We start from the raw sequence: 7286 nt of genomic DNA, 5'->3' as shown, positions 1-7286 counted from the left end.
ACTCGTGTTTCACAAAGAATTAATTTATACGCATTTGAGGTGATGGTGGAAGCACAAACACCTTTGACAACGCCTTCAGATTAGAGACTTTAGCCCACCATTTAAGGGTGAAAGTAGCATGTACAATGGCAATGTCATTAGTCATGATTCCACCAGTGTGGTACCCTATTGAGAAGTCCCTCTCGAATTCTCCTTGGCCCTTCTAGCAAATTGCAAAGTCATCAATGTCAAGCATAGCCTATATTGACAAGAATCTAGTTGAGAATAGTATGCATAGTAACACAAAATGTCTATATATATTGTTGATACATCTACTTCTTACTCGGTATCAACAATAAACTCTGAGGGTTTGGTCAAGTCCACACTTAACTTGGACTCGTCCATCAAGGGGGCTTGTTGCTCTTCTAGGAACATTTTCCCTACCACCATGAAGCTATCTTGTACTCCTTCAAACTCTTAGGTACAGTTTTTAAGTAGGCTCCACCAAGTTGATGGCATCTCCAAGAGGCATGAGTGTGTGTTGTATTTCCTGAAGCTTTGGATTGCTATGCTACCCCACATGCAAATCTTCAAACATGAGGGGGGGAATTCATTAGTCATTGCCAACATTTATTCTCCTTCACTAAATAAAATTTATCCATAATATCATGGAGAAACAGAAATTCTTTTTCATCAATGAAGACTTGGATCATGTTATCTATGCAATAGACTACATCAATGGTAGATGGTGCATCCTCTTGCTCACCTAAGCTACTCCTCATTGTTATGTCCACAACAAGCATAGCTCTGTTGACCATAAGGTCTAGAGATTCTATCTCTTTTGAAACCTCACCTTTTTCTCTTGAATTATCTAGTGGTAAAGGCATTAGATCAGGGATGTCTTTCAAAAGGACTTGCATGTACTCTTTGTAGTCATTGTGACTCTAGAGGGTCCTCAGCTTCATGTTGTAACAAAACAAAAGAAGCCATCCAAGGGAGGTAGTTGATGCCATGTTTATCAATTCCATATTACCTAGTTTACCAAGGAGTGAGGGGCTTGAAATAAGTTGGGTCAAATCTGCATAGAATTGACGTAGTCACTTGCAAAATGCCTTTATGCCATTGATGTACTTCGAAAGATTAAAGGCATCCACTCCTCCATGGAGTCCTCTGGTCCAAAAATGAACTCTTAAAGGTATTTATTAATGTAATCTATAGGGTATTCTACACTTGGACCATGCCACAATACTATATCGTAATACTTGATATTGGGACAAAAGACCTTGTAGAGGTTTGATCTCTCTACCTAGTTTGTGCCTTGAACGACTTGTATGAAGTTGGAAGAAGTGTGATATATGGAGCAAGGAAGGGCATTAAGATGTAAGTGCAAGGATGCTTGTTGGGAAAGAAGTGGTTGGAGAGTTAGAACATTAAAATGAGCCCAATTTAATGGTCTTTTCAAACAATGAACTTAAATTTTTAGTTTTTAAAATTCCATTAAATTTTTAAATGGATTATTTAAAAATTAAAATTTTTACAATATTATAGAAACATATAATGTTTGTGAATAAAAAATGTGTATGAAAATTCACAAAATAAAATTCCTCAATATACTAGTCCTAAATTTTCAACACATCATTTGTCTCTGCAAAATTTTGACTTGCTACAAAACACTTAATACCATATAAATATTCTTAATTATTTTGCGTATCGAAAATGGAAGGTCTAGAAATATAAGTATCTTTAAACAAAACAAAAAAAATTCAATATTAAAGAAGCTCACCTTTCTACCACTAATACATATGTCAAATCTCTTCGTAAAATACTTTCTATCAGTACAAGATGCTTCACAGATTAAGGAGACTCCAATAATCACTCACTATATTTACATACTCAATGATTCTACTTAGCATATGAATTTGAATATCAAATTCTTGTCACATATCTTCAATCCACTCCAAACAAATGCATTGGCCTCTTTTTTTCATTTAATGTTGGTAATAAAAGCACGTGTACAATGGTGAATGTGTAAAGCATCAAATTTCTTCTTCTTCAATGAACTCTATGTACAAACATCTTGCTTTCAATCATTTATGCCATATAAAATATTTCTAATTAAGTTTTAAAAACCTCATGTATCTCTTCCTTTCTTTATATATATACATATATATATATATATCTCGAAGCAAATAAACCAAATACTAAAATTTTCTCTCTTTTTCTTTTTTTTCTCTCTCTCAAACTATTTTCCTAAAATAAGGAGCCAAATATTAATGAAAATAATCTACAAACACTTCACAAAGCTTGACCTATCCAGTGTACGTTTATCACAACAAGTCATTGAAATTTCGCTTCTAGAGAATATAAGATGACTATGAAACCTTCGCTTTATTACCACTGCTTGATAATTCTGATCGTCTCCAAGATCACTCTTTGAATCATGAAATAGTGACGTCTTTGAGGATGCAATTTTGCATTTTAGCCATATCTTCTTTTTGGATGGGATCACCTTCAGTCCCCATGGACCAAAGCATGTAGACCAAAGCACAAGGAGCTTTTGATGAATGTCTAGATAGGGATTTACTTGTTGAACATGGCAAGGCAAAGAGATTCCTAGTTTTTGAGGATGGGATGACTCCAACAACAATGCAACCTTGTCATCTTACATTCCTTTCCCCCCATCCATCAAAATGCTTAAAAACCTTATCTCATTTCCAACCTCCACCCCAACAAGTGTAGAGATGAAAACCACAATGAGGTCCAACTAGAGGAGTCCAAGGGAAATGGCTAAAGAGGAGGAAGAATTATCACATGGAAGCCCAAAGGAGAGAGATCCATAGGTACCAAAAGAGAATAGATTTTTTATCAGGAAAACACCTTTGTATGATTAGTGAAGAAAATCCTTCACTCTTACTATGAAGATTGATTTCTCATGCAAGGACTTGCATTGGAAGCTATTAAGAAAGTCACAAAATCTTACCTTGTTGGTCTTTTTGAGAGTCCATATTTGTAACGTGTCCACCTGTTCCCTTTCAGGACACGTCTTAGCAGTCCATTGGAAAGAGCATCTAGAAAGATTTTTTGTTTGTTAACCCTTTTGTCCTTGTGTTAGGGCCATACCCTATTAACCCAACTTAACCAATACCTTAGGTTTTATTAACAGTAAATCCTGGCAACCATGTCACTCCAAATTATTGATTGATCCTTTTCTTCCAAGCAAATATCTAACTTCCCTTAACTTGGCAATTTTTCCCAAGAAAGGTGATATAACAGGATGATTACTCATCCTCTTGCAAGTTAAACTTGCGTAAGAACCTGCCAACCTCATTCCAAGGAATGGCAACTCTCTTGTGATCAAACCACAAGATCATGGACGTTGCAATTTGTTGCACAAGTGTTGTATCTATTCCAAGGGATCATTTCACCCATTGAACTGTGTTTTCGGGTCAAGGAATTATGATTAGACAAGAAGCAGGGTTTAGGGTGTCTTCATATCCAACCCATTCCTAATTGTACTAGGCCAATCCTAGTACAACGATCGGTCTTCATACTCAACCCATTCCTAATTGTACTAGGCCGACAACGATCGGTCCTAGGGATTCCAAATCAGTCCGAGTTTTAGCATTCGAACGAGTGATCCTTAGGGTAGAAACCCTAGATCGTTTCATGCATGAGCATCCAATTGTCCCTACATTCCGTGAATGTGGGTAGGACCTTTGATTCAAAGGATTTGTCATGGCAATAAGTGCGAAACTAGGTTGAGTCCTTAGCGTGCTAAACCCTAGTTGGCACATGGGGTATTTATCGTATCGATTGAGCCATGCCTATGCGAATCCCTTGTGGGTTAGGTGATTTAGATAATTTGATCTACTTGTCTTGCAATAAGGACGAACCATTCCTAGAGATGTTAACTTGATCTAAAAGAGTAAGTTAGTTGCAACATCTCGCAATTCATGTAAACATGCGACTCATTGCTTCTACGTACCGCTAAATTTGCAATAACCCTAACTTTTCATGTTAAAATAAAATCGCATGATAAATTGCAGAATAACTTCCATTGAACCTACTAGGTCTTACATTCAAGGATCATGCCCACAATTCTTTTTCTAAGCTTTTAAGATTTCATGCTTTAATGAACCATGCACCCTTTCCCTAAATACAACTCTTAATGAACAAAAGACTCCTCAAAAGGTTGGTCTCTAGAAGACCCTTCTTTTTCCACATCAAGAATGCCCTAGCCTGGTTCCACAGCCTCTTTGAAGATGCTTGATTGTAACCATGATGAGCTCACTCTCTTTCCTACACAAACAAAACGATGATCAGCTTGAATGGTTTCTCCACTTGATGTTGTGTACAACTTTGACAAGCTCGAGACACTATCAATGTTCACTTTTGTATTGAGATAAACATTGATCTTCTTCTTGACAAGCCATCTGAGGGTTTTCTTGGAGGCTTTGGGTTCCAAGAATTCAATGAGCCTGTTATCACTGTGCACAAGGGAACTTTCTTCTCAGGACAATCAACGACAATCTCCCCAGCTAATTCCACACCAACAGGCCCTCCTCCAATGATCAAGAAACTATTTGCCTCATTCAACTTTTTCTGCTCGGATTGAAAATGTTGAATGCATTTTGTTTTCTTGGCAGGTCCGGTATGGACAGAACCTGTAGAGATGACAAGGAAATCAAAAGGCAATATTTTGCCAGTGCTAATCACAACCTCAGTGATGGAGGCATTCTCTACAACCTTCCACGTGCCTACCTTTCTGTAGGTATTGCGAATGAAGAACGATACACTTTTCGGTAAAATCAGGCTGAACAATGGATCTTAGTCAGCCATACGAGATCTCAAGGTGATCCTTCAGGTTGATAAGAACAACATCACTGTGATGATGGAGAAGCCTCGTAGTGAAGACGCCACTGATGCCCCCTGTGATGATTATATCATCTGTATCTGATTGGATTGCACAGACTGGTTCTTTGTCTTCTCAATTTTCATACTCATTAGCTTCTGGCAATGTGTCCTCATGAGACTCCGCTTCATCACTGCTAGCAACCTCCGTTCATATGCATCTATTTGTGTCTGTAATGTTTTGCAAAGGTTGATGGATAGTTGGTACCTTGCAAAATATAACGACTGCCAAGACATAAAGAAAAAATTGCTCCTTGATTGCTCTCTTCAACAGGAATCAAAAGCAGGTTGAAAGCCTTCTCTCGAAATAGCCATCCGTCCCCTTTCTTTCTGCTTTTTTCGAAGTGCCTTCCAAGAATCCATGAATCGTTTCCAAAAGTCTGCAAATAGAGGGCGATCAATTGCCTTGACGTGGAGATGGTCAAATGTACCTCCAAGTACAACAACACCATATAGATCTGTCTAAATTGATGGATTGAATTGCACAGGGCCATCTCTCACCTCCTCCTCGTGAGCCATACAACTATCTACTACCACCTCCTCACAAGTTACACTTGCTGTAGCCATGGCTTCTCAGTATCATTTACCCTTATCACAAAATTGGAAACCGAGCTCCTTGGCAATTGCACACCCAAACAAAACAAGAGCCAAATAATGGCTATGTTCCTGTGAAATCTCTTTCTTTGCAAGCATTGGTCCTGTGCTCACTCCCACCACTACATGCTCCTTTGCCACATCAGCAATAGCCTACTCCACTAACACACAATCCTTGGTACAATATGGTTTCTAATTCTCAAGATTTCTCATGCCTATCTCTGCATTCCCTTCAATATCTGAGATCAAATAAAGACAAAAGAAAGCTTGCCTTGGCATTTCATTTTCCCCCTCATCCCCTATCTCCATATTTTGATGCTTTAATGCTCCTGAGTTCCTTGAGGTTTCGAAATTAGAAACTTTACTGAAAATTCCCTGGTCTTCTTGAACTCCCTTATCGATACCATTTGTATCTTCAGCATAACCAAACAGCTTGAGAAGCTTGGGAAAACCCTACTACAGACCTAGAGCCCATTCTCCTTCTAAATTGTTTGTAACAAATACCAGATTCACTCCCCAACAACACTTGTCTCTTCTGTGAAATTAAACATGAACCAACTAAAGGCAAAACGTTCAGGCAGAGCAAAACACAATGTCTAAGTATGCACAAAGTAACAAATGTCACACACACAAATTTTTGGTGGATTCCACACCTCGGATACGCAACAATATGACATCCACCCCCTCTGATCCTGCGCATCCTTTGGATGGGCCATGTAACGTGTCCACTAGTCTCATCCAAGACACGTCTTAGCAGTCCATCGAAAAGGATGTCTAGAAAGCTTCGCCCGGCACTCCAATGGAATGTTACGGGATTTGCGATCTAGGTCTTCCCACGTCTGCCACGTAGCGGAAGTATCCTGGCCATTCCCACTTAGGATCGACCAGAATTAGGGTTTTTCTGATTGGTCATTAACTAACAGCAACTAACGTCAGACCCGAGCGAACTACTTTACGCAGAAACGCCAGGTCCAAAGCGGGTTCACACTACACTTGGTTCAAGGAGAATGGGAAACGAGAGGGATGCAAAGCTCAACCTCTCTACCATAAGGCATAGTCCCATTCTGTTCCCCTAAAACAGCGTAAATAGGTTAAGACATAACTCTAGGTCATCGCTTTCGTTATTCGTTTTCTTTGACGATCATCCCGCTATTCCTTGAGAAAAGTTCCCGGCTAACCGAGACCACCCAACCGCAGGATGGACCTATGACGCATCCTTCGCACTTTCCTCGGTTTGTTTTAGTTATGTAATTATCTAACACATTAGTTTGACATGTAACAACCAGCTTCTTTAATTAATCCGTTAAACACTGGTTCCTTCACGTAATCTTATCACATGACATAGAAAAAAAACAATATCACACAAGTTCTTTATTAACATATCATCATTTCTATCTTTGAAATACAAGGAGTTCCGCCCGTAGGCTTGTCCATAATCTGCCCGAAGGCTATCCAGTAATCCATAGTGATCACTATTCCAAGCTTCTGCCCATAGACTAGTATGCAAGCCTCGAGATCCAATCCCGAGTCACGCTTGGCACCCAAGCGTCCTCCTACTCCAAGTAGAGCTCAACGGAGAGACCTCTCGCGGCGGGTTTGGTCCATGTTCCCGGCATGGTGAACAACCCCCTTGGTTAGGGTTAGGCAGGTAGTCGGGGGTAACTGGAACTGCCTCTTCCTTCAGGCCTTTAACCTGAAGTATAGGTACTTATTTAATTTGTAATTCATAATTCAAACAGAGCCCTAAAATCTCTAGCAATCACAAACATTTCCATTAATCAACCGTGTTGTTTGGCAAACTG

The 7286-nt window shown here is 39.3% G+C and overlaps 1 pseudogene; it reads right to left on the bottom strand.

Annotated features, from left to right (window-relative positions):
* Positions 1-4213: 4213 nt before the first annotated feature.
* On the bottom strand, positions 4214-5583 carry LOC148011167 (uncharacterized; annotated as a pseudogene).
* Positions 5584-7286: the final 1703 nt, after the last annotated feature.

The sequence above is a fragment of the Lygodium microphyllum genome, chromosome 28, assembly GCF_053477565.2.
Source record: "Lygodium microphyllum isolate KBCC chromosome 28, Lygodium_microphyllum_v1.1.10, whole genome shotgun sequence".
NCBI lineage: Eukaryota > Viridiplantae > Streptophyta > Polypodiopsida > Schizaeales > Lygodiaceae > Lygodium > Lygodium microphyllum.
Note: the sequence above shows the minus strand (reverse complement) of the source record. Positions and strands in the feature narration are given on the sequence as shown.